The sequence below is a fragment of the Macaca fascicularis genome, chromosome 5 (assembly GCF_037993035.2).
Source record: "Macaca fascicularis isolate 582-1 chromosome 5, T2T-MFA8v1.1".
Taxonomy (NCBI): Eukaryota; Metazoa; Chordata; class Mammalia; order Primates; family Cercopithecidae; genus Macaca; species Macaca fascicularis.
Window position 1 is genome coordinate 170,307,802 of NC_088379.1, and position 26,019 is coordinate 170,333,820.

The window sequence follows — 26,019 nt, forward strand, 5'->3', positions numbered from 1 at the left end:
GAGGAGAGAAGAGAATTCTAGGAGAAACAGTAGCATTCATCTGTGTTATAATCCCAGCCTCTCTAAGATTGGGTTCCAAGGTAATGTTCAGAGGATAATAACAGAGCACTTTGTGCTTAGACCTTGCTGTACGTGTAGAGGAAGCAAAATCTTTACAAGTAGTCTTTGGTCATATCATATATCATGAATATCCTTAAATGCTAGGCTGAGGATTTAGACTTCATTTTTTCGGGAGTTAATAGAAATAGACCATTTGTGAGCTGCTAATTTAAGAAAAGGATATTGTATGCTTTTGACATATTTAGGGAGGTGTTGCGGCCCCACTATCTGGAGAGAGATATATGGTCATCAGTTTGAAATGAAAATCATTTCATGGCAGAATTTGAGGACAGAGAAAAAGATTTAGGTGTCATTTGCATGACTGGTGAGGGTGAAAATGGTGATTATGGATGAGATAACTGAGGGAGGGAGAATAGACAAAGGAGAGAAAGTGTATCAGGCAGAAACTTAGAACACACCAACATTTTTAATATTAAATGAGCAAGAAGAGAGCAGAGAGATGGAGAGAAAGTGTATCAGGCAGAAACTTAGAACACACCATTTTTAAGATTAAATGAGCAAAAGAGAGAGAGAGATGTAGTCAGAGAAAGAGAGACAGTAGGTATGATTCAGAGCTGTAGTCTCAAGATAGGACTGGGGGCATATGGCGATGCCAAATGCTGTGGAAGTTAATGAAGCAGAGGATACAGTAAAGGTCACTCACTCCCAGCACTGGTTGGAAGTCACTGGGGACATTTGGGGAAGTAGTTTCAGTAGAGTCAAGAGGAAGAAGTCAAACAAATGGATAAGGAGTAAGTGAAGGGCAGTTTCACCTCTAACACTCACCTTTTCTCTCACCCATTCATCACACCAAGCCTTTCTTTTTCTAAAGGCTAGTCAAGTGAAGCAGTGGGAGTAAAGAAGGAATAAACTAAGTTTTTTGAAAGATTACATGCTATTTTCAACACACATTCATTCCTGAACTCACATCATTGTGGTGGTCACTGCATTACTCTCTTCATATGGTTCTCACAAAGGGCCACTACTGATTTCTTAATAGGGTGACCTTATGTCTTGGTTTCCACCATGTTCAGTGTTGCTGTGGTATTTGTTAATAGAACCCTCTTTCACCCTCAAAACTGTCCTGGTTTGGATGATAAGTTATGAGTTATCCCAGCTCTTCACCACCAGTTCTAATGAGCAGTTTTCAATCTTTATCTTACTCGACCTTATTTGATTTTTTTTCTTTATACAGCTGACTACTCCCCTTTATTGTGACTTGAAACCCCACTTTTGATTTGTACTGGATAGCTCTTCCGGTTCTCCTGACACCTTCTCAGTCTTTTCTGGGGCCTTCTTTTCTGTCCACTCCGAAAGTGGTGCCATTGTTTAGAGTTCTGTTCTTGGTTTCTTCTCTTCGTTACACACCTTTTCTGTAGACAAGCTCACTCATAACAACAGGTGCAGTTACCTAGAAGCCAGTGATGGAAAAATATAACCCTTGTTTCTCCCCACTGAGCTTCAGATTTGCACATCCACCTGCCTCATACACCTTTATTATAAGTCCTGCTCAACATGTGGACAAGAACTTGAGCATTGGAGTGAGACACAAGGCTGCCGGCTCTGCCATTTAATAGCTTAACGGCCTTAAAGAAGAAAGTCTCCGTGTGGCTCAGCTTCCACTCCGTAAAATCATGAAACCTGTCACATAAGGTTTACGTGTGGGTAAAATGAAATAGCGCATGTAATGTGCTGGGCACAATTCATGGCACACAACATACACTTAATGAATAACAGAAAGTATTATTATTTCCCAAACCGTATTCTCCTCCCATTATTTCTTGTCTTGTGGAACATCTGCCTTCCTGAGTGGAGGAGGGTTTATGTGTGGGGGAACATGAAATACTTTTGGAAAGATTGGGTGATATCACAATATATGAGGCCTTGCAAGCTGGACAGAGGAATTTAGACACAATGGTGGGTTACGGGGCTTCTGCAGTCTTGTAGGCATAGAATGATTCTGTGGAAAGTGGTGTTGTAGTAAAATTAGTTATTTTAATATTAAGCCAGATGTTTTCAAAGTAGCGGCTGGGAGCCTGGGCAAAAGGCTGATAGAGTAATAATGGCGTAATTTGATAAGGACCTGGAAGAGTGTGGTGACAATGGAATGAAGAGGAAAGGCTAATTAGGGAAAGGTCATAAATGGACAGATTATTTTATTTTTATGTCAGTTCTTTCTTCAGAAGGTTATAAAATATTTCCATCAAAAGATAGATTTAATAAAGATGTAATAACGCTTCTTTGTGGATCAAGAAGCCACTACTGTTTTGTACGATTTTTATTTGTGAAAGAGAAGGAAAATGTGCTAATAATAATAGTGGCCAACATTTTCAGCCTGATTCTCTCGGTATTTGCTTAGATGATCATTCACCTCTTCAGATCTTTGAATGAATTTTGTAAATAACTGGGTCCCATTTATAACCTATATTATTCTTATAGTTACATAGAATTATTGAGATGCATAATTCAGTCTTAAAGGATGTTGGTGTTTCTAGTGATTCTGGCCTGTTACATGACACCTTGTGAAATAGTTTGGATATCTGTCCCTGAACAAATCTCATGTTAACATGTAATGTCCAGTGTTGGAGATGGGTCCTGTCGGGAGGTATGTGGATCATGGGGGGCAGACTCCTCATGAATGACTTGACGCCATCCCCTGGTGTGAGTTCTCACGAGATCTGATTGTGTGGCACCTCCCCCGCCTTACTACCTTTCTCTCCATGTAACGTGCATGCTTCTGCTTCTATCATGAGTGAGAGCTCCCTGAGGCCTCCCCAGAAGCCGAGTAGATGCCAGCATCGTTCTTGTACAGCCTGCAGAACCGTGAGCCAATTAAACTTCTTTTCTTTGTAAATTACTCAGTCACCAATATTTCTTTATAGTAATGCAAAAATGGCCCAATGCACCATGTAAATTAAAATATACACTTTTTGTGACAAATATGTCACAAAAAGATTTACTCTTCCCCCGAAGAGGAGTCAATACGAAAACCTGAAGAATGTGGCAAGTAGAAAACAGAAATGAGAAAACTACCTTTGTTTTTAAAAAATATTTTAAGATATTTTTTCTTTGGAAATAGTTGTTTTGAAATCTGGAATGTAAAATGCCAGACTCTTCTTCTCTTTTTCTGGATTTGAAACAATCGAACACTGGGAAATATCTGGCCCTGAATTAAAATGCAGGCACACCAAATTGTGAACTCAGATTGAAAAAGTTAACACTGGGAATCAACTAGAAATTGATGATGATTATGAAGAATATTTTGATTGCTATTTGATTCTTTCATAGCTCTGTAAAACTTATGTAAGCAAGCTATTAAAAAACAAAAGCTGAAGGCGACTGTTTTATGATGTGTGTATCACAAAGGAAAGCATCACTACCTCTCATTGAAACAAAGAAAGGCTTATGTTAACTAAATATGAAAAGACAGTGAAAGAAATTTTTTAAAAAATCATATTTTTGAGGCTGAAACACATGTGCCAGAAAACAGTTTATTAGAATTACGTTAAGCAAAAATTAACATCTGCACACTGATGGGGAAGCTGTGTGGAGTTGTATGAAAAATGTTAGAGCAGTCTATTTTTGTAAAATCTGGAAGTTGGAATAGATAATCATTGGGGCCCCAGCTCTAAAATCCTACTACCACTATTAATGTGACAATGATTTAATTGTTGAACGAAATTTAAATTGTAACATATGCCATGGGGAATGTGTTTTCTGGCTTGCTAACAACATAAAAAGAGGATGTTGAAAGCCTGTTGTAATTCATGGTTTTAATTTCATTCTTTTTTTTTTTTTTTTTTTAAACAGAGTTTGGTTTTTATTGTTATATGTTTGGCTGGGTGCAGAATTGCCCTCGCCACCCCTGGCCACCCTGGCTTCCTGGGAGGAACAGGGAGAGAGATGGCTCCAGACGGCTCTTGGCTGCCACTCTAGGCCTCAGGGCTTATACAATGAGCACAGGGGCTTCCACCTTCCACTAGGAAGTGCTAACTCTAGTTCACAGTCGGACTTCACCAGGAGGGAGAGATGATCTTGGCTGAAGGCACTTGAATCAGGGAGCAAACCCAATGCCGGAGTTTGTCTTCTTTCTCGTAACTCTGATAAATCTAGACGCCACTCTGGTGGAGAATCACCTCTGCCGGAAGCTGGAGTTAGTGCACTGACTGAGTGAGGCGTGAGGCCTGCTCACTGGTAACACTTCTTGTTAGGGCTGTTAGTGTGGTCAACTAGCAGCTGGCATGGGGTGAACTCTTTTCCATAGGCAGCTTCATACCTCTTGAGCCCGTCCACTATCTTCTGGGTGCCATACAGATGCACAAAGCGGAAGGGCCCTCCAAGACAAGGTGGGAAGCTGAGCCCAAAGATGGCTCCAGTGTCTCCCTCTGCAGGTGTGACCAAGGTCCCCTCTTGCAGGCACATGACTGCCTTACTCACTAATCTTGTCACTAGGCAGAACTGGATGTCTTCATCTGAGGAGACTTCAGACTTAGGAGGCATCTTCAGACTTGCTAAAATACTGTCCATGTCAGAATTCAAATTCTTACTCTTCACACCCTCCTGACAGATGGAAAAGCCCTACCCAGACTTGTGACCTAGAAAGCCCTTGGACACCATCTGTGTCAGCAGTTCTGGGTTTCCACCTCCAGACTGCTCCCCAAAGGCTTTGCCCAGATCTTTCGCCACATGTTTCGCTACATCCACACCAACTTCATCCACCAGTGTGGCAGCAACCATAGGAAAGCCAAGGCTTGTGGTCAGGGAATCCAGCTTCTTCGGGTCAACTCCTTCCTGGAGGATTCGGATGACTTCAGACATCATGGGTGCAAGACACCTGGTGGTATAGAAGCCAGGTCCATCCTTAACCACAATGATGACCTTCCCCTGCTTGAGACGGACTGCTACAGCTGAGGCACTGGTGTCTTTGGAAGTCTTCCCGGTTGTGATCATCTCCAGCAGCTGCCTCTTGTCCGCAGGAGAGAAGTAGTGCTTGCCAATCACCTTCTCAGGTCTTTTGCTGATAGCGGTAATTTCACTGATTGGGAGAGCAGATGTGTTACTGGCAAAGACACAGTGATCTAGAGTCACCGCTTCTACTTCCTTTAGCACTCTGTGCTTAAAACTAAGGTCCTCAAACACAGTGTCCATCAACATGTTGGTCTTTTTAAAATCCATGGTAATCAAACTGCCCAGTCAAGTTGCTGACGATGGAATCCCTTTCAAATGATGTTAGAGCTTTCTTCTTCACTTTGTCAGTCAGTCCTTTGAACACTTGTTGCTGTCCTCGGCCTAGCTCAGTGAGTGTGGCATCTTTAAGTATAGTCTTTAGCCCCTTATCCATGGAGACTTGGGTGATGCCTGCTTCCATCATCCCTGCACCAAGAATAGCCAGATGCTTAACTTCCTTCTGTGGAGCTCCAGATGTATTCTTCTTGCACAAGACCTGACCATGGTAGAGTCCCATCAAGGCCTTTGATTCTTTGGTCATTACAAGCTCTCCAAATTTCTGAGATTCAGAGAGATAACCAGCATCACTTCCTTGCTCAATTCTAGTCTTTACCATATCAATTATTTTCAGAGGTGCAGGATAAAGCCCTTTAGTCTGCTTTCACACATTTTCTTCCACTTGTTTTGTAAATTTGCTGCCTGACAAATGGAATAGTTATGGCATACACTGTCAATTTTTCCACCAATCCCTTGTCTCTCTTTGGAGAGATCTTATCAGCTAGTCCTTTGGCAAAAGTAATTGTGACTTCTTCTAGGTATTTGATTTTCTGTTCCTCTGGAAGTTTTAGTCCTGGTCCCAGGGATTCCACCAATTGGTCAACAAGTCCCATTTTCTTTGCCCTGTCTGCATGAATGTTTCTACCAGTCAGCATCATGTCAAAAGCAGCAGGCACACCCACCATTTTGGGCAGCCTTTGTGCACCTCCTGCGCCTGGTAAGATCCCCAGCGAGACTTCAGGAGCACCTAATACTGTTTTTCTGTCTTTTGTTGCTATTCTGTATTGGCATAAAATGGCAAACTCAAGTCCTCCTCCCAGGCAGGATCCACTGATGGCAGTCACAACAGGCTTTGTGGACTTTTCAATTTCTCAAATGTTCTCGGTGCTTCTTGTGACATATGTGTTACTTCTTGAGGGGTCTTGCAAGTGGCTAACATGTTGATATCAGCACCTACAGTAAAGCAGCCTGGCTTTGATGAGATAAGGATGACACTTCTGATTTGATCACTAGCCCAGATTTCATCCATAACTTCTGTGAACTCTGAATGCAGCTCTTTGTTTATTCAGTGTTTTTACCTTTGAATGGGGAGAGTTAATTCAAATAACTGCCACATCCCCTTTGATTCCATAGTTAATATGGGTTGTGGTCAGCAAAGCAGAGGACCCTGTAAAGTTGTGGCATACATAACCTTGGGAGCGGGGGATCCTGAAGGCAGAGAAGCGGCTGAGGCTGCCAGTCGCCCGGTAGGCCACCATGTTGAGCTGAAGAGAACGGCAGTGGAGAGCGCTTCTCTTTAATTTCATTCTTACCTTCTGTATTGGCTTTTTTGATTTATCATAACCAAGGAGAATACAAATGAACTGACTTCAGAGTTTTTTCCTCAGATTTCAGAGTTGTACTGTTCTTAAGCTCCCTCCTAAAACTTGCCTCTTTTATTAAATATTTTAATATTTAATGGCTGAAAATCTTTGTGGTCATTTTATTTAGTTGCAGCTTTATTGAGATAGAATTCACATACCAAATAGTTCACACAATTAAAAGTAAAATTCAATGGTTTATAGTATATCCACAGTGTTGTGCAGCCATCCCCACAATTGTAGAACATTTATATCATCACCTCAGAAAGAACCCCATACCCGTTAGCAGTTACTCCTCATTTTCCCATTTCCTCCCAATCCTGCTCCAACAACTCTAGGCAACCAGACTAATCTACTTTTTGTCTCCATAGATTTGCTTATTCTAGACATTTCATATACATCAAATTGTGCAATATGTGGTCTTTTGTGGCTGACCCCTTTAACTTAGCATAGTGCTTTCAAGGCTCACCCATGTTGTAGCATGTATTAGTACTCCATTATGTGGATTTACCATATTTCGTTTTTCCATTCATCCGTTGATAGACATCTGGGTTGTTTCCATTTTTTGACTATCATGAACAAGGCTGCTATGGCACTCATGTGCAAGTTTTTATGTGGGTATGTGTTTTTATTTCTTTTGGGTATGTACCTAGCAGTGGAATTGCTGGGTCATATTGCAATTCTTTGTTTAATATTTTCAGGGACTGCCAGACTGTTTTCCAGAATGGCTGCACCGTTTACATTCCCATCGGCAGTGTACGAAGGCTCCAATTTCTCTATATCCTCGCCAACTTGTTTTTTGCTGTCGTTTTGATTATAGCCATTCTACTGGGTGTGAGGTGATATTTTAATGTTGTTTTGATTTGCATTTCCCTGGTGGCTAATGATATTAAGCATCTTTTAATGTGCTTATTGACCATATATATATCTTCTCTGGAGACACTTCCAGTCTTTTTTTTTTTTTTTTTTTTGAGATGGGGTCCGGCTATGTTGCCCAGGCTGGTCTCGAATTCCCAGGCTCAAGGGATTCTCCCACTTCAGCCTCCCAAGTAACTCAAGTGGATTGCTGGGATTACAAGCATCATGCCGGGCTCCAATTTTTTCTTTTCTTTTCTTTTTTTTTTGAGATGGAGTCTCATTCTGTTGCCCAGACTGGAGTGCAGTGGCGTGATCTTGGCTCACTGCAACCTCCACCTCCCAGGTTCAAGCAGTTCTCTGCCTCAGCCTTCTGAGTAGCTGGGATTACAGGTACCTGCCACCATGCCTGGCTAATTTTTTATTTTTTTATTTTTTAGTGGAGATGGGGTTTTACCATGTTGGCCAGGCTGGTCTTGAACTCCTGACCTCGGGAGATCCACCCGCCTCAGCCTCCCAAAATGTTGGGATTACAGGCGTGAGCCACTGTGCCCGACCCAACTTTTTTTTATTTTTAAGAGACAGAGTTCTGCTGTGTCTCAAACTCCTGGGCTCCGGGGATCCTCTCACCTCAGCCTCCCAAGTAGCTGAGACAACAGGCATGTGGCACTGCACCTGGGGCTATCCATTTTAAATTGGGCAATTTTTCTTATTATTGTTGAGTTGTAAGAGCTCCCTATGTATCCTGGAACCAAGTCCCTTATCAGATACACGATTTGCAAAAATGTTCTCCCATTCTGTGGGTTGTCTTCTTATTTTCTTGATAGTGTCCTTTCAAGTACAGAAGTTTTACATTTTGATGTGGTCCAATTTATGTATTTTTCTTGTGTTTCTTGTGCTCTTTGTGTCATATCTAAAAAACCATTGCCTAATTTAAGGTCACAAAGATTTACACCTATGTTTTCTTCTAAGAGTGTTATATCTTTAACTCTCACATTTAAATCTTTGATCCATTTTGAGTTAACTTTTTTATCGGATAGGTAGAGAGGGTCCACTTTCCTTCTTTTGCAGGTGGGTATCCCATTGCCCCAGCACAACTTACTGAAAAGACTGTTATTTAAAAAAGCATCCACCCCAAGCATATTTTCATAAGTCATGAATTTCATAAGTGAGTAGAGGCAACTCAAAGATAGCAAACTACTTGATTAATGTCATTGGCTAATAAGGGGCACAGTAGGAATTTAAAAGCCTTAGGTTATCTGCTTCCAAAACCCATACTTATTTCAATATACCAGTGGTTCTCAATTTTGAGCCTGCGTCAGGATCACCTGTAGGGCTTGTTAAAACACTGGTTGCTGGGGTCCCACCCCTAGAGTTTGATTCAGTAGGTCTGAAGCAGGGCCTGAAATTTTGCTTTTCTGACAAGTTCTCAGGGATTCTGATGCCACTGGTTCAGGGGCCACACTTTGAGAGCCATCATAATGCACTGTGATGGTTCCCCTATGTTCCTGATACTCGAAGAGTCTTCATTTGGGGTGGGGGGAGACACAGAGAGAATAATATAAAGTCAATAGTAGTGACAAAGGGCTAAGTGTGCATAGAGGAAGACAACAGTAATTTTGATTCGAATATTAAAAAAAGTTTCTGCAGGAGACATTATGGAATGGATTCGTTTATGGATAATCTCAAGCATTTACCTCCGTCTGGTGAAATCAGACAGCAAGTGTCTCTCTTAACATTTGTTTGGTCACAAGTATGCCTAGAGCAGCTAAGCTCTCGAGCACATAAGCAAGTATATAGTGGAGTGGGTGGTGGTTCCAGAATGGTTGATGTGGGACATGCAGAGAGAGCACTTAAGTGTCAGATTATGACACTGAATGCAGGAAAGTAACGGGAGTGAGGCTGGTTAAAATTTTTCACCCACGCAGTCTCCCTGTGTTGCCCAGCTGGAGTGCAATGGTGTGATCTCGGCTCACTGCAACCTCTGCCTCCAGGGTTCAAGTGATTCTTGTGTCTCAGTCTCCCCAGTAGCTAGGATTATAGGTGTGCGCTACTATGCCTGGCTAATTTTTGTATTTAGCCAGGGTTTCACCATGTTGGCCTGGCTGGTCTCGAACTCTTGGCCTCAAGTGATCCACCCGCCTCAGCCTCCTGAAGTGCTGGGATTACAGGCTGAGCCACGGCGCCCGTTCTCCACTCATGCTTATATCCCACAGTCAGGGTTCAGTAAATCGATGCCACTTGTGAGAGAGACTAAAATAAATTTGATGACTTTTTTTTTAAACTCTGAGTCTTTCAGTGTACAAATGAAATCTTGATAAAGAAAAGATCAAAAATAGCAGTATATCAATGCTTTTCTAAGAAACTGTGAAATACTGTGGTGACCTTATCCTGGAACAAACTAGGATGAGCCAGTCTTTATTAAATTATTTTATACTATACTTTATTTATACTTACTTTGTGCTCATTCAGGAGGACCCTTCATCTTGTTGAATTCTGTAACATTTCCTTGCAGGCCTAGTGTTGACGGGGTTTACAGGCTCTCAGGATTGTGTGCCAGTCGCCCTCTTTCTGAAGTAGTTTTATTTATAAACCACACAGGTTTTAAAAAAAAACAAAACCACAAACCAACAAACAAAAAAACAGAGGCCAGGTACAGTGGCTCACACGTATGATCCCAGCACTTTGGGAGGCCAAGGTGGGTGGATCACCTGAGGTCAGGAGTTTGAGACCAGCATGGCCAACGTGGTGAAACCCCTTTCTCTACTAAAAATACAAAAATTAGCCAGGTGTGGTGGCAGGTGCCTGTAGTCCCAGCTACTCGGGAGGCTGAGGCAGGAGAATCGATGGAACCCGGGAGGCACAGTTTGCAGTGAGTCAAGATCAGGCCACTGCCCTGTAACCTGGGTGGCAGAGGGAGACTGAAAAAAATCAGAGATTTTAATAGGTCAATCTTGAAGTATGTGAACAACTCACTCAGAACAACTTCGATTTGTAAAAGGTTAAAAACATGATTGAATTACAGAGCTAGGAACTGACTCCTTTTTTGATGAAGCCTGATTATTAATAGTCTTGTTCACAGCTGTGCCCAAAGTAGAAAATCACACTGGCACTGGGTAAGTAAACAAAACAGGCCAGTACCTCTGCCAAAGACCTAGCTATTAATGGCAATTTATTTTTATTACATATTTGGAATCTTGTCATCCCAGAAGGTGCCGAAATAGAAATTTAGTAATACTTGATTTAAGAGACAGAAGTCCTGTAAGTTTGCAGCTATTAAAAAATGGAAAGAAAAGAAATGTTACAAAGGGAAGGGGACCATATTTGTGTATACATTTGTTGCTTTCCTCAAATGGAAGGTAGAATAATGTATTCGAAGATATTTTAAATATTAATTATCTAACTGAAATCTGATATTAGATTAGAGAATGAGAAAATTTTGCTCAAAATTAATTTTCTTTTCTTTTAATTTATGGTGCTGCTATACCTTTTAGATTTAGGAAGGCAGAAAGGCTGTGTGTGTGTGTGTGTGTGTGTGTTCGTGTGTGTATGTGTGTGTGTTTGTGTATATGTTTGTGTGTGTGTGTGTGTGTGTGTGTTTGTGTGTGTGTGTGTTTGTGTGTGTGTGGGTGTGTTTATGTGTGCGTGGTTGTGTGTGCACTTGCACTTTGGGGTTCCCTTTCTATGGATGTTTCAGGATCTGAGGATGAAGGATGGCAATCTAGCAGAAAGCCAGGTTTCAGGGGATGTCAAAGGTAATTTCACGACTATGTTAGTAGATAAATCCAAGACCAGAGAGCATGCTGAATGGAGGACATTTACATAGTCTTTCCAGTGCTAAAGGAAATAGGGAAGTGATTATTTCAAAATTACCTAGAGGGTCTTGAGCACAGTATGACTTAAGATAGAAATCTAGCTCATTGTCTCTGATAGTTGGCCTCTTTCTCCTCTCCAGAGGGAATATTTTTTCCTTTTTTTCTTCTCTGTGGAAAGAAAGCATTAATTAAAACAAAAAGGCATTGTTGGAAAGGGAGCTTTTTTAGTTGCATAAGAGAGGTGCTATTAGTACTTGTTTATTTAAAAATTGACTTTTGGTCAAACTAAGCTATACAACTTTTTTTTTTCCAATCCTCCTGCCCTCCATCCCTCTTTCTTTCTTTTTCCCTCCTACTCGTTGCCCTTCCTCCTTCCCTGATCCCTTGTTTTGTTTAGTTTATGTCATTCTACAGAGCTCACAGTTACCACCTGGTAGGTACACTTGACATTCTAGACAGTTGGTAAATCAGTGTCATACCAGTTGCTAAATAATTGGCCAGGAATAGCCTTTATCAATGAATGCTTCTTCTCCTTTTCACTCTCCACTGAGTAAAGATGGAAACCAGCTTTGCCTCCCTTTTAAGTATGGCCACTTGATTTCTAATTTGTCATAGCTCACATGGAAACCCTGTGATGCGCTTGAGGGAGTTTTCTCATGGAGACCTCAACACCTGTAGAATGTAGGGCACATGGCAAACAGATCTGCTTTATCTGATCAAATGATTAATGCAATAAAAAAATACAAAAATTCAAAGGTGAAAAGTATGCTCTTGTTACTGTGTATGGTAAGTCGTTCAGTGGATTCTGGTTCTGCCCATTGAAGCACTACGCCTGCGGCTGGTGATGGAGGAGAAAACCTTGGACCGGAAGGAATGGGGAGAAGGGTAGTGGGGGCCAGAGAGTCTCTACATTCCTCCAGGAGGAGGAAAGCATCTCTTTAAAATGACAGTGCTTTCCTTCCACGAGAGAACCATAATTTTTGTAACTATTGGTAACTATTTTGGTCTTTCAAATGTGCCAAGCTATACCCAAGCACAACTTGTACACTGGAACAGCCTCTGTCTACGGGCAGAGCAGGATTCAGTGATGTTTAGAAGGCATTTGGGCCCCAGCCAGCCTGAAAGTTGGGGTTTACAAATGTGTTAAACAGAAGAGGTTTCGTTTGAAAGGATAAAGCACAGCATGGAAAAGTTGAGGACGAAACAAAAGAGAAAGTTGCAAACTTACCTTCATGTTTATAAGAACAGATATGTTCTTGAGGGATTGTGGATTTTTAAAAATATGATTTTTTTTTTGGTGGTGGGAAAATTGTAGACGTTAAATACCTTTTTTAGTTATGTTGACACCTTACAATTACATAATCCTTTATACTTTTCAAATAAATACTAATATTAGTAAGCACTTACTACATACCAGGAAAAATTCTAGATGCTGGAAATAAGACAATAAATAAAACAGGCATTATTTTATTAAGTCCTCTCAATAAAGCCTATGAATCAGTTACCATTATTATCTCTATTTTACAGATTAGGAAACTGAGGCACAGAAGAGTTGTGTTACTTGCTCAGAGTTTTCATGGTCAGGAATGGGGGAGTAAGGTTTGAAATCCAGACTCTCATTCCAGAGCCTGTGCTCTTAACACCACACAGTCCTGTCTCAGGCAGGCGGCATTGCCACTGTGCACCTTATCTTAAAAACTAACCCTCTGAGGGAGGTGGGAAAGGTATGTTTATTCACATTTAAAAAATATGAACATGTTCAAAAATTAAACAGTGATCTATTTAAATTCGTATGCTGGGAAGAAGTTCTAGAGTCATAGTCTTCACCTCTTCAATGCTTCAATCATTGGCTTCCCAGCCTCTAATCAGCCATGCACTCCATTTCTTTTTGCACCGTTATAACCAGTGATTTTCTCAAACACAAGGTCTGTAATGTTCCTCTGCTTCACTCCGTGCAGTTGCTCACTGTTCCACCTAGGATCAAACCTAGACTTCTCAGCATGCGCTTCAGGTTCTTCTGGCCAGGTCCCTGCATACCTCTGCAGCGTCACACTGGCACTCTCTGAGCCCTAGCTCTACAGGGCTTTTCTCATTTTAACAAAGCATGTCTTTCTTGTCTCTCACATGTTGTATATGCCGGTTCACCGGCCTCAACATTCTTTTCTTCCCCTCTTCCTTCTTACTCTAACCTTTTTTTTTTTTTTTTGAGACGGAGTCTCGCTCTGTAGCCCAGGCTGGAGTGCAGTGGCCGGATCTCAGCTCACTGCAAGCTCCGCCTCCCGGGTTTACGCCATTCTCCTGCCTCAGCCTCCCGAGTAGCTGGGACTACAGGCGTCCGCCACCTCGCCCGGCTAGTTTTTGTATTTTTTAGTAGAGACGGGGTTTCACTGTGTTAGCCAGGATGGTCTCGATCTCCTGACCTCGTGATCCGCCCGTCTCGGCCTCCCAAAGTGCTGGGATTACAGGCTTGAGCCACTGCGCCCGGCCTTACTCTAACCTTCTTAAGTGGCTATTCTTGTCCGTTCTTTTAAATCTCTACCTTGATGCCGTGTCTCTACAGTGTGTTGTAATTGCATGTCCAGTCCCACTTTCCCTGAGTCCACGGGCCCGGAAACCATGTGATGCTGGGTCTGAAGCGAAGAATTGGGGAAGAGAGAACGGGAATCTTGTTCGCACAGTTCTCTCCAGTACCCAGCATGGTGACCCAGAACATGTACATGTAAGGCATTCGTACATGTAAGGCATTCACACATGTAGTCAATTAGCAGGCATATTTTGGACACCAGCTTCATTAGGAGTGATGCTATATTTGAGGCAGAAACATAGTATGATGGAGAATTCGAGGGGCTTTGGACTCAGATAGCTCTTAGTTGAATTCTGGCTTTATCACGTACTACCTTTGAGGCTTCAGGCAAGTTACTTAACTTTTCTGAGCTTACTTTCTCAAATAAAAAGCAAGGATCACTAAAGTGCTTTGGAAACTTTTGTGTGAGAAACTGATGTGTAAATAGATAATTAAGGCACATGCTAGGAGTTATGTTACAGGCATGCACAGGAACACAGAGGAGGGGACAACCAACACAGCTCAAGAGGTCACAAAAGATGTCACGTAAGCCTGTTCTTTTTCTCAGAGCCTCTGGCATCGACGTACCTGGAGATACCTGATAATTGGGCAGCTGTTTATCTTTGTGGAAATGCTTAGTCAAAGGTCTTCTGAGCATGGGGATAGAGGAAGTGATCTTCCATTCATGCATATTTATGATTCTATTCTAAGTTAAATTATTAATAGCATTTGAGGAGTATTCTATTTTAATATGGACAAGAAAAATCGTTCACTTTGAAATATTTACTGAGCTCACTTATAGCATACTGGGGAAAAAATTCTTGGTTTTGTCATTTTTCTCAAAAGATTTATATGTATTTTCCTGCAATAATATACCAAAAATAAAATCCATGAAGGGTCTAGAACTTTTAAGGCTTTTAAGCCTTTACTGTTTCATAAATTATTTAAATAATTTGAGGAATTACTATTGAAAAGAGTCTTAATCTGTCAGATTGATCAGATTGGATTTATCTTGAAAACAGTTCTGCCTCTTTGAATAAAAATCTATCTTATTCCAAAGAAAGTTTTTTTATGGCAAATAAAAACAAAGGTATACATTTTTAATAATCTTATGATGAATAGGATGATCCGCTTTAAAGAAGGGTAAGTTTATAGAGTCAGAGTATACTTGTACACACCTTAAATTCAAATGTTTGAAAAATAAAATTTGTTAGGATTCTAAGCATGGTTTTTAATGTAAGAAAAAATTAAAACAGTGATGCAATCAGGAAGCTTAGAATATTCTCTTGCATAAATTCTATGTGTTAACAGCCTTAGCAGTATTCTCTTGTAGGCCACTTGGCTCCATCTGTAAGGTAGTTTGATGAATATTCACTGGCCTACACAATTTGACTTAAGAAATGTTGTGCCAAAGTATCCTGGATAATGTAGATATAGAGATAAAGTAATATATATATACACACATACACACACACATATATATTTACATATATACACATATGTACTTATTTACAGTGTATATATAAAATAATTTAGAGGAATGCATCCAGAAACCAAATTGAGCTTGAGAAGTGCCACCTCACATGACTGCAGGGGCAGCTGGTTATTGTCTTAGGATATATTTGCATTTTGAAGTGAACTTTAGTGATATTACAAAATGCCAGATTGGAAAAACAGCCATTATTTAAAAAAAAAAAAAAAATTAGCACTAGATGAATGAGTTTTCTCATAATCACCTCATTATTATAAATTAATTCCAAATGAGTATGTTTGAATAAGACATTGGTTTTGAATCTTTAATTTATCTCATCCTTAGCCTTGCTGCTGACAAATCATAAATAGATATAATTAATGAAAATGTTAATAGTGCCGGTCCCCAAAATATCTCTAGATCACTGACCTTCTGATTGGTGGAAAAACCTTTGGAGAATGATCTTTCCAGGATTCCATGGCATTGAATTAATCTGTTTCTCTCTATATGGGGGCAGCAGATGAGGTGAGTGTCTTTGTAGGATCTACTGTTATTCTCTGGAGAGCTACTGTGTCAGAACGGATTTGGTTTGTTTTTTAAAACTACTGCTACCTAGAGGGTAATTTTATTAAATTCTTTTATCATTTGGATTAAATACAGCAAAATGAAAGCAGCTCCTCCTGCTCAGAGGAGGTGCCACCACAATCTTTAATATTTTCTTAGTATTATTTTCCTTTAAAATATGCTTTGGGACAATTAATAATGACTAATACTTAAATTTTCACTGTGAGTAAAAGCTTTTTGGTAAACACTTATTATATATTCCATGTCTCGCTTTTATTCTCTAATTACTTCACCTGTTCACCTAATTATTTTGTAGCTCAAGTGTATAATTTAAATGATGTAGAAATATAGAGATCAAAATTAATACAAATACATTTATATAGTGATGTGTTACGTTATATTTGTCACATATATAGCATATTTATGTTTGTCTAGTACATATATAGTATATACAGTACATATATTACATACATACAGTACATATTTGTGTAGTACACAGTTATAGTGCATATATATATTTGTCACATATATAGAAATCCTGTGTCTTCTTTTTAGGTAATATGGGAGAATGAATGTATGTTTTTGTGTGCAGTCCAAGAATGACACAGATTTTTTTTGTTTGTTTAGTTTAGTTTTCTTTAGGATCTAGATCCCCCAGAGGTAAACACTAACTATAAAACAGGGAATTAGAAGCTGGCCTTGAGTTCTGCAGTTCTAGGCATGGCGTTAACTTTTTTTAAAAACTTAAGACCTAGACTACACAAGGAATCTTCCCACCTGCACTCCCCGGCCAGCTCAGCTACTTCCCTACTCCTGTGCCAACTCAACCCTAACAGTAACTGAGACAAAGGCATTGCCCTGAAGTAAGGTGTAGGGAAGCTTTGTGGCCTCCTTAATAAAGTTTCGCCCAATCTTCTAAGCTTGGCGATGGAGGGAGAAGGCACATACATGGGAGGGTCTTCACTGAGCCTCTGGCCCTGATTCTGCCTACCTTTAATTCATTCACCCGCCCCTCTAGGGGTTCTGGGCGGTGACCACTGCCACTATTGGGCTAGCTAGGGGTGGGGGCACTGCTCCCCTTAATGCTCTGGCCCCTAGGGGAGACACAAAATATTGTTTTAAATTTCCAGTAGTGTAGCTCATGGCAGGCTGAGGCACTTACACAAAAGGGTGCTGAAGGCTTTAGGATAACACAATAGAAATCAGCAAAGGGAGAATATGCAGTAGACAGTTCAGGCTCTTCAACATGACTTGCTTGATCTCCAGAGCCCCCAAACTCTGCTCATGCCAGGTTTTGCACGTGCCGTTTCCTCTGCTTGGACTGGTCTTCCCCTTCATTGCCTGGTTATCTTCTTCTCAATTACTAGATTTCACAGTAGGGGCTCCGCCTTCTTGATTCACCCGGCCTGGGTTATATAGATTTGTCCTAGATGGTACAGTGGCCCCACATATGCCTCCTCATCAACCTGTTTTGCAGTTGTTTATCCTGTTATGCCATAAGCTCAGTGGCACCAGGGACTTTCTCTGTCTCTCTCAGCACTGTATTCTCATCAGCTTGGACAGTTCCTGGCACACAGTGGGGACTCAGAAAATATTTTCAAATGTGTGCATGAGTCTGTGAATGAATGGAATTCAGAAAAAAAGAGAATTCTGACCTCCAGCTTCTCTTCATCCTATGAGATACTTTCTTCACTGTAATCTTGCAGGACTGGGGTTAGGTTTTATTTAGAAAGCTGGAAGGTTTATTTACAAAAGATGCAAATAAACCACTGGGCTTAGGGGAAGAAAGAAAGAGCCATTTTCTTAGACTAGAAAATAATATGGAATGGATTAGGGGGCGGAAGAAGGAATGGGTGAGTGGGGTGGAGGAATGCCAGCAGACAGGATGTTGATGGTTATAAAAATTGGGAAACTGTCCAATTATCCTTATTTTAGACTTTAAAAAAAATGAGTAAATTTCCTAGAAGTCAAGTGTAGCCATGTAAAAATATTTGGACTAAGTTAAATATAATTCCCTTGATATTATTGAATTGCCTTTGACTTGGAGACAGAGCTATTCATTATAGAGCAGTTTCTAAGAGTCCAGGCTTCACAGAGATGATCTCTTTTCATTCAACAATGTAATGAAGCAGGAATTATACTTCTATTTTACAGATGAGGAAATAGGCTCAGAGAGTTATAATTGACTTTAGGATTGTAAAACTACAAACAGTAGAACTGGCAACCATTCATTCATTCATTCATTCCACAAATATTTATTAGTAGTAAATTTTTGTTATCATTAACTTTGTCTTTTTTGATGGTAAAGAATGCATTTCATTTAGAATCATGATTTTAGCCCAGAGAAAGCGATGTAGAAAAAAGCACTAAGTTAACTAGATCATATCAGAATAAATGTGAAGCCTTACCATTTTACTCATCCAAAGTGTCTAGGGCCTTAAGTTCAGTTCCTTTTATTACAACTTTAATATTTTGTCTGTCTTAAAAAAAAAAAACATTAAATCTCCAGCCCCTGGAATCATGCCTGGAACATGGTGGGTACTTAATAAATAATTCACAGTGAATGAGAAAATTGAGAATCATTAGTCATTTTCTGTTCAGTATTAACAAAGTCTGACTTACTTTTTTTGTTTCTGTTCTGTGTGGGCGCATTTCACTGAGTGCAACTTATGAAGGACCTCAAGATCAAATTCATGTCGTACTCTTGGAATTGATTTCTGACAGGAGGACTGAGAGTTTTTTGTCCTGTAAGTCTTTATTCTAAGACAGATGACACGAATGTAGGTAGTTATTCAGAATAATGGACTCAGGAATTTAATTAGGGTGTTGTTTAAAACGCAAATGTCACCAGCCAGTGGCAAAGCAAACACATTCTGGGTGAATGAGAACGGCCCACTGATTGACATTCAAGACCCATTGGAAAAATCAGGAGACACAAGAGTGGGAAGAGTGCAGATTGGAGCAGCTATCCAAAAATACAGAAGGCCGGAAGGTGGTGAGAAAAATGTCAGACAACAGATTGTGGAGAAAAATAAACAAGCCAAGAAAAGTCCTATTTGGCCTTAAAAGAGGCAGATGGTGACAGGAAGTGTTCAGTGAGGAGTGATTATGCTAAAAATCACAAAGTCTATAAAATTATCCATCTGTAGTTTGAGGTTTTGGGGGAAAATTAAAACTCTTCGCTAGTATTACAGGGAAGGGTGATCGTACAGAAACAGAATATTAAGTAAGTGTGTATTTGTGTCAGGATAATAGAAATGAGAGATGCGTTATTCCATTAGAAGAGAAGTTTTGTTTACTTAGAGATTGTGACCAAAATTATAAAAAGTGTTTTCTTTTGCATAAAAGCAGTTGAATTTGTATTAAATCTGTTCTTTCCACATTTTTGATGTAAGAAAGAATTCTCCCAAGGATGTTAATAGGTTGCTAAGGTAGCAATGATAATTTTCTAACTGAATGAATGTGCTAAACATTTTTTTCCATTGGAGAGTTTTTTTGGAATGGGATATAGAAAATGACAAATCACAATGCTAACTTTAAAGCAAAGAATTTTAATTTGAAAGTTGAGAAAATATAGCAGACAAAACTAATCATTTGGAATGGTATGAGAGAATTTGAAAAAAAATATATAAATGTTTTAAAATAGATGTGGTTGAACATTTAGAATTGGGAATCATTTTTTGATAGTTTGGGACCTAGTTTTCTGTGCTTAAATTTTAATTCAGAACTACTTACTCCGTGGTCTTCTGGTGGTGTGCCACTTGAGTAATCAAATAAGCCAGGGTTTTTACAACCCTTTTCTAGGTCACTAAAGCATTTCTTCTATGTGCCTGAATATGTCTTGATTTCATGCATAAGAAATATTCGATGCTCCATTCTCCTTCTTTAGAAGAAATAGTAACTGAATATGTTGGATTCTTCTCTATTTTTGTTGTTTCTCTCTTAGGTTTTTAGCCACACTTGCTCAAGACTAAGTTTTGCATTTTAAGTTTAAATATGTAAAGTAAAAGGCTGGGAGCTGAGTGTGTGGTGATGCTTCCTCCTTTTCCCTTGAGAACTGAAGGCAAAAAATTAAATTTATTATAGAAGTTTGTTTTACTTTTAAAGATGTGATTTTCCAGACAGAGAAACAAACTCATGTATCGGTGTATTTTTTAATGAATTAAAATCATGAAATCTAGGTACTTAATGTAAGTCATTTTATTTAATCCTCAAAATAACGTTTTAAAATAGTTATTATTTTCATTCTCATAATTGGGGAAATGTAAGATCATCAAAACCAAGTTTCAGTTTCCTAAAGTCACACACCTAATAGCAGAGTCAGGATTTGAACTCAATTCTGTGTCTTTCAGTGGCAGAAGGGGTTTTGCACATTGTCCATTAGACTCCTATTCTTTTCACTTGTCCAAGAATGGTCCCCAGGCACATACATGCACCTGAAGAAAGCTCTAGAGGAGATTCTGATTCAAATCTCCAGTTGGGAACTACTACACCAAACATTTCAAAAATCAATCAACCAACCAGTCAACCCAATCTTTATTGTATGGTGGTAGTTAAAAATCTAAACACTATTTTCTGCAAGTTGCTAGCCAATTTTTTTTTTTTTTAATTATTTATTTATTTTTATTATACTTTAAGTTGTAGGGTACATGTGCATAACGTGCAGGTTTGTTACATATGTATACTTGTGCCATGTTGGTGTGCTGCACCCATCAACTTGTCATTTACATCAGGTATAACTCCCAATGCAATCCCTCCCCCCTCCCCCCTCCCCATGACAGGCCCCTGTGTGTGATGTTCCCCTTCCTGAGTCCAAGTGATCTCATTGTTCAGTTCCCACCTATGAGTGAGAACATGCGGTGTTTGGTTTTCTGTTCTTGTGATAGATTGCTAAGAATGATGGTTTCCAGCTGCATCCATGTCCCTACAAAGGACACAAACTCATCCTTTTTGATGGCTGCATGGTATTCCATGGTGTATATGTGCCACATTTTCTTAATCCAATCTGTCACTGATGGACATTTAGGTTGATTCCAAGTCTTTGCTATTGTGAATAGTGTTGCAATAAACATACGAGTGCATGTGTCTTTATAGCAGCATAATTTATAATCCTTTGGGTATATACCCAGTAATGGGATGGCTGGGTCATATGGTACAACTAGTTCTAGATCCTTGAGGAATCGCCATACTGTTTTCCATAATGGTTGAACTAGTTTACAATCCCACCAACAGTGTAAAAGTGTTCCTATTTCTCCACATCCTCTCCAGCACCTGTTGTTTCCTGACTTTTTAATGATCGCCATTCTAACTGGTGTGAGATGGTATCTCATTGTGGTTTTGATTTGCATTTCTCTGATGGCCAGTGATGATGAGCATTTTTTCATGTGTCTGTTGGCTGTATGAATGTCTTCTTTTGAGAAATGTCTGTTCATATCCTTTGCCCACTTTTTGATGGGGTTGTTTGTTTTTTTCTTTTTTGAGACGGAGTCTCACTCTGTCACCCAGGCTGGAGTGCAGTGGCGCGCTCTCCGCTCACTGCAAGCTCTGCCTTCTGGGTTCACGTCATTCTCCTGCCTCAGCCTCCCGAGTAGCTGGGACTACAGGCACCCGCCACCGCGCCCAGCTAATTTTTTTGCGTTTTTAGTAGAGACGGGGTTTCACCGTGTTAGCCAGGATGGTCTCGATCTGCTGACCTCTTGATCCACCCACCTCGGCCTCCCAAAGTGCTGGGATTACAGGCGTGAGCCACCGTGCCCAGCGTTGCTAGCCAACTGAACCAAACTTCTTCACTGGGTAATATTTTTAAACATAGATTTAGAATGTCTTTTCATCAAATATGAAAATAAAAAATATAATAACTTATTTCTGGGATATATGCATACATAATTGTTTGCCACCTAATTTTTTTTCACTTTTGTAGCCTTATATGTGTGATTACGTCTTAATATCTCAAAGGGCTAGCGTTATCCTCACCCTTATTCTTAGATTTTATCTCTTTAATGATTTTCTTTGCTTTGTTATTCCCACCAGTTTGTCTTCTAGATGGTCTTCATATCATGTTATCACTTAATAAACATTCTCTTTTTTATTCTGAATGAAAATGCACCAAAGTATAAATCTGAAAAAAAGTGAATATTTTATATCTTTTGTTTCTCAGGAAATGATAGCAGTTATGTTAATATTGGTGATATATTTCTCATTATAGTCATTCCTATGCAAACAACATTTTATTGCACCTGTGGATAAATTATTTCATTATATTTTTAACTTGTTATTGTTGGGGTAAAACAACTATTTATTTTTCATATAAGTGTTTTGTTTTTGGCCTTTTAGCTGAACTCTGATTTTTAATGACTGTCCAGTTTGTTTGTTTATTTAGTTATTTATTTTATCATCTCCATTTTACAAGTGATGTCTAGTTTTTTTTTTATGTTTTTTTTTTCTGAGTGTACTATATAATTTGTATATAGTGTTAGTACTTTACATTTTTAAGTTTGTATGTCATAATTTATTCATATGCAGAATTGAATAGTACAGAATTTCTGGTACACTGTTACATAGTATGTCTTTTTCCCTGATTTTAATGAGAATGACACTTCTGTGACCATATGCATATTCAAGCATTCAAATAACCATTCTTCTGAAGTTGCAGATTAGGTACTTTAAGCATTTGGAATAATTAGTTTTATTAAATCTCATTTTGATTTAAGATAATTTTTTGTTTATAGGATACTAAAAGTAAACTTTTGGAGCAGATTTTTAAAAAATACATTTCTATTTTCTGACATTTTATTTAGGTTTTCCTATGTATATTCATAAGGGAAATTGGCCTGTACTTCTCTATTTTATATAATTTTTATCACACTTAGAATTAGAGTTGTAATTTAGTTTTAGGAAATAATTTCATTATGATCTATATATTTGTTAACGTCGTGAGAAAACCCAATTTGGGTCTGCATTATGGCGGAAAATTATACTTCTTAACGCTCTGCCTAATCATTAGTTACTTCCTTTTAACTGCCTAAGGCTGATCCAATTAGCAAGGCACAAACCTACTGAGTGTGCAGTAGTAAGTTTCTCATCTTCTGTAGTAGGATTTGGAGTCTTCGTTGCTGTGCTCTATAGGTAAAAAACAACACATGTATTGAAAGGTATACTTTTAGGACCTACATGCCTGGCCATAGCCTGGTCATAGCTCCTGGTCCTCCAGTGGGCAGAGAAGGGGCCAAATCTTGGTATCTCTCCTACGTTTGGTCAGCACATAACCTCTGCCTCTATTCCACCTCCTGAACTTGACATTTGTCACTTTTGTCTTCTGTATCTTACTGACAGAGATAGGGCTCACTCCCAGATTGGTGAATTGCTTGTTCTCCTCCAAGTTTGTCCAAAAAATCCCTTACATTTGCCTCACAACCCCCCATCCTTCCTGCTCCTACAGTAAGGATGTTTCCTTGCCACCTTCGCATAGTATACATTTTCACCCAGGAGAGGACAATTGGAGTTGTAGTTATAGAATGCTTACTTAAAGTTTGATTTAGGTTAAACACGGTGCTTACAATTTCGTCCATCTTATAATGCTACTTAATACCATATCCTGATTTAGAACACAAATTGCACAAACAGAAAGGCAAATCTGGATAGCTCGTGCTCTTATATGATGTTCTTCCATTTTTAAACTAATGTTAATGGTGCATAGCATTCCATTTTAATGCCTTTTCCTCTATTGTTTCAATTTTATTGTTTTTAACCTAATTAATTATTTCAGTTTTTAAAAATAGTTTTGTAAGAAGTACTAACTTCTAGGTCAGCATTTTGCAAGCTGTTCTCAGAACACTAAAAAAAGGGCAAATAAGCTTGGGAAATTGTACTAAATACTCTCCTTGAGGATTCAAAGTACATATTAACATAAGAAAAGATCTGAGAAGTTTTAAAATAACAGGGAAAACTTTTGAAGTTTATTCAATGATTAAAAGAACTTAAAAATAAAGAACTTATTTGTGTAGAGGAAAGCTTTTTTCTTGGCACAGTTATTAAAATTCTCTGGAATAGATTTTAATTTTTTTCTTAATACCAATTTAAGAAGTGCTAGTCTATTTCATCATGATCATTGTTACTTTAAATAAGGAGCTCTGGAATTTACTTACTCAATTCATAGTTTTTTCTTTCATCTCATTTATTATTTTTTACGTATATTTTAATTATTATTTTTTATCTATTTAAGGAATCTTCTCTTTACAATAAAAATTGTTTGGTTCATTTATTTTTATATTTAAACAGGAAAGCAGGAAAAGAATTAAAATTATGGCATTATCTCTGAGTGTATCTTTGAACAATCCTAAAGGTTTTTATATTTAGCAATCTCATTATTGCTATTGTAAACCAAAGTATCTGAGATAAGTCTTAGTCAATTTAGGAAGTTTATTTTGCCAAGGTTAAGGATGTATCTGTGACACAGCCTTAGGGGGTCCCAATGACATGTGCACAAGGTGGTCAGGGCACAGCTTGGCTTTATGCATTTTAGGAAGAAATGAGACGTCAATCAGTAGGTATAAGATGTACACTGGGTTGGTCCAGAATGGTGGGACAACTCAAAGAAGGGAGGGGTGTTCCAGGTAAGAGACAAACAAACATTCTTTTGAGTTTCTGGTAAGTCTTTCCAAAGGAAGCAATCAAATATGCATTTCTCTCAGTGAGCAGAGGGATGACTTTGAGTTCTGTTTGTCCTTAGTCCGCAAGAAATGTCCTTGTGGACAAATTGTGAGGGAGCTATGTAGCTTTTTTATCTTAGTAGCTATCGTTTTTAGGAATAGAATGGGAAGCAAGTTTGCCCTAAGCAGTTCCCAGGTTGACTTTTCCTTTTAGCTTAGTGATTTTGGGGTCCTTTAGCACTGTTTTATAAATAAACTATTTTTAATTTTCTTCTTTGATCTCATTTATTTTTTTAAAAAGTTTTATGCCTCTTTACAAAGTTTTATTAATTCCCAGCTTCATCATATGGTTATTAGAGAATGTGATCTATAGTCTTTCTTATTTATAAATGCATAAAATTTATAAATTTTGTTTCTAAAATTTATCAAAATTTCCCTATGACAAATTATGTAATTAAGCATTGTATTTCATGTATATGCCAGAAGGTGAATTCCCTGTTACTAGATTACCAAGATAAATATATGTTGATTCATTTTACTTTTTAAAAAAATCTCTACTGTCCTTATTATGTCCACTTGACCTGTTGTAAGCAGGTGGAGGTGGGCTGCTCTCTTCTGTAATTGTGTTTATTTCCTACTTAGACTTCCAAAGGTTTTTGCATATATATTTTCTTGCTGCCTTATTTTTAGTTATTTACTCACTAGACATTTTGCCTTTTCAAAATATGAAGTGGTCCTTTCACCTAGATACTGCTTTAAAAAATATTAAAGTCAATTTTGCATAATTAGTTTACCTTACTTGTTTTATATTTTGGGGTTCGTTTGATATGCATGTATATACTCCAGTTTTTTTTAAAGTCTTTCTGTGTCATTTTATTTTAAGTATATTTATCAGACGTTGTAGAATTAGTTATTTTGTCATAATGTCTTAGGCTTTTTTTCTTTTGATAGGAAAATATAAATGATTTGTATTGATTACCATAATTATCATGTTTGATCTTATTTTTATGTCTTTATTTTTTATTAGTTTGCTTTCTATTCTGTATTTTGCAATAAAGTCCATTTTTTAAAATTTTATTTATTTTTATTTATTTATTTTATTTTGTATTTATTTATTTGGGCTGCGGAGTCTCGCTCTGTCCCCCAGGCTGGAGTGCAGTGGTGCCATCTCGGCTCACTGCAAGCTCCGCCTCCTGGGTTCCCGCCATTCTCCTGCTTCAGCCTCCCGAGTAGTTGGGACTACAGGTGCCCGCCACCATGCCCGGCTAATTTTTTTGTATTTTTAGTAGAGACAGGGTTTCACCATGTTAGCCAGGATGGTCTTGATCTCCTGACCTCGTGATCCGCCTGCCTCGGCCTCCCAAAGTGCTGGGATTGCAGGCGTGAGCCACCGCGCCTGGCCCATGGTTTTTACTTTGAG

The 26,019-nt window shown here is 38.8% G+C and overlaps 1 protein-coding gene and 1 pseudogene across 1 annotated transcript in view; one reads left to right on the forward strand and one right to left on the reverse strand.

Annotated features, from left to right (window-relative positions):
* Window positions 1-26,019, forward strand: part of CPE (carboxypeptidase E) — a 122,077-nt gene that overhangs the window by 21,108 nt on the left and 74,950 nt on the right. The gene's annotated exons all lie outside the window — the stretch shown is intronic.
* On the reverse strand, window positions 1,512-6,769 carry LOC102132796 (trifunctional enzyme subunit alpha, mitochondrial pseudogene; annotated as a pseudogene).